The sequence below is a fragment of the Priapulus caudatus genome, unplaced genomic scaffold, assembly GCF_000485595.1.
Source record: "Priapulus caudatus unplaced genomic scaffold, Priapulus_caudatus-5.0.1 Scaffold58, whole genome shotgun sequence".
Taxonomy (NCBI): domain Eukaryota; kingdom Metazoa; phylum Priapulida; class Priapulimorpha; order Priapulimorphida; family Priapulidae; genus Priapulus; species Priapulus caudatus.
In genome coordinates, this window is record NW_014577119.1 from 933,364 (window position 1) to 935,810 (window position 2,447).

At 52.3% G+C, this 2,447-nt stretch overlaps 1 protein-coding gene across 1 annotated transcript in view; it reads left to right on the top strand.

Moving 5' to 3' along the window:
- Positions 1-2,447, top strand: part of LOC106821074 (ubiquitin carboxyl-terminal hydrolase 7-like) — a 55,186-nt gene that overhangs the window by 34,499 nt on the left and 18,240 nt on the right. The gene's annotated exons all lie outside the window — the stretch shown is intronic.

A 2,447-nucleotide genomic window follows, 5' to 3' on the forward strand; every position in this document is an offset into this window, starting at 1 on the left:
CCAACCGTGCGACAAAGCTTCTGACGCGCCGCCGAATGCTAACTGTGGTGCGCGCTGCGCCCGCGGGCCGGTGCCGAAAGCCAGCAGCCACGCACTCAGCGCGGAGCAAGGAACTAAATATAACAAGGAGAGGAAGCGGATTGGCTGTGTGCTTTTTGCCTCAAGGGCGCCCATCTATGGACATAAATCAGCTGAAACGGCTGTGCAGACCGACCGCAGAACGAATAGAACCTAATCTGTTCTAGGGTCTCTGCCGAACCCAAATTGGCCAGATATGGCGGCGCTTCCTCTCCTTGTTATATTAGCTCCTTGGCGCGGAGGAGCCCGCTCACCTAGATGCCTGTCGCGCACGTAGACGAGCATGTACGCGGTTCGTGCAGTGCTTCACGCTCACGTCCTCCTCGTGACGCGCCAAAGTTTGTTCTCCATCGCCTCCTGCTTCGTGCATCGCGACACCCACGTCGTCGTCGAACTTGCACCACTGCAACAAGTCAAGGAAGCCCCCGCGGCGTCACGAGTGCGGCGCCGCGAGAGAGGATCGCGACGCGCAGTCGCGTCTCATACACACAAAGGCGTTTCGCCTAGATACGCGGTCGCGCCAGTATCCAATTATTCTCCCACGCATTTACAGGTAGAGAAGTTACGAGAGAGAAAATCTGGGGGCTTTCACCCTCGCTCGATTTCCTCACCCCAAGCAAGTTTGAATCCTTCTAAAAACTCTGTATTCTGACAACAATAAGCCAATGCTGGTGCCGCTGAGGGAGGAGAAACTGGAATTCAGAGGTGGCAAGACTCTGGGGGCTAAGTGGGTGGGCAGCCCGCAGCAAAGTCACGGGCCGAAGAGCGAGAGAGCGAAAGAGAAAGAATGAGAGACAACGAGGGAGAGCGAACGCGGCGATGGGAGGGTGCTCTTGATTTGTTTGCCCCTGAGTTTAGCATCAGAACACCTGCCGTCAGGTGAGCGCTGTCGCTCTGCGGCACTTGTATTTAGTTCCTTGCTCCGCGCGAGTGCGTCGGCTGCTGGCTTTCGGCACGGCCGGGGCGGCGCCACCACAGTTAGCTTTCGGCGGCGCGTCGTCAGAAGCTTTGTCGACGGTCGCAACTTTTGAGCGATGAGCGTCGCGCTGAAGTTATCGCATTTCAGACTGGTGATGGTCGTGTGTACTGATTACTGATTTGTACTGGTTACTGATCTGGTTTACTGGTTACTGATTTGGTGGGGGAATTTATGATTACTGACACTGCTTTCTATCCATATCTGGAAACAGGACCCAGGGGCTAGCATTCACAGTTGTTCCTGTTTGTGGGGTAGGTCGATCGAACGTTAGTTTGGTGTGCGGCCTAGCTGGGAGAAGGTAGTGGAGCTTAGTCCTAATTGTAATGTTTACTTGATATTGGTTTAGACAATTTCACGTTGAGAGTCGGTTCGACGATTCGTGAATGGTGTGCCGCTTTTCGTTTACAGCCGAGCTGCTCCAGACGGTCACGGAGAACGACATTCCGACGACACTAGTGGATCGGCTGCAGGAAGAGAAGTAGGTGCCCTGTGTGAGGCTACGGTTGTCTTGTCCTTCTCCCCCTCGTCCCTTCTTCACTTCAAGATCATGTCCAAGCCAGGGATGTGTGGTGCCACGAATCCGGGTGCAAGAGATGCGTGTATTACCGTGCGTCGTTGTATTTGCTGCCGAAAAGTTGTTCGGTAACGGTACGGCGCCTGTGGCATCACAATCTTTGCACGATCCTCATTAGCCGTCGTGTCAGCGAAGCACTTAAAACCTGCTGAAGCAACTTTCGGGGATCAACGTTCGTCGCGTACGTGACAACGCAGCGAGGCGCTTGCGCGTGCGCATGTCAGTGCGGCTTAAGCCTAGTGGTTGACTTGCGACGACTTTTGGTTGCTTGTCACTGCAACCGGCAACCGCATGCGATCGGTCGCACGCTCGGTTCCATTGTCTTTCCATGACTTATAAGTTATATTATCCGCATGCATGCGATTTCGAAGCTATTGCGAGCGACGAGTTGCTGAAAATCAAACCTGTTTGATTTCTTGCAACCTGTTGCAAGCGACCAGAATCGCTACGAGTTGCAGTTGCATGAAAAAGTCGCAAGTCTGCGCTAGGCTTTAATGACGTTTGATGCTCTCACTGTTTCAGGAAGCAGAAAGCCATCCGGCGAAAAGAGCGAAGTGAGGCACACCCGTTCATGACGATACTGGTGCGTTTAATCACGTGTTATGTTCACCTTAGCATGTTCACCTAATAGCCGTACTGTGATGATTCGGTGTGAGCATCGGGATGCTGAGTGCATAATTTTACAGATGGTATAAAAAGGGTCTTTAGCTGAGAGTGTGCTTACTTATTTATCAGAATGTTAATGTCCATGTTCTTTTATGTACTGTACCGTACTGCACTTTACTGTACTGTACTGTTACTATACTATACTATATT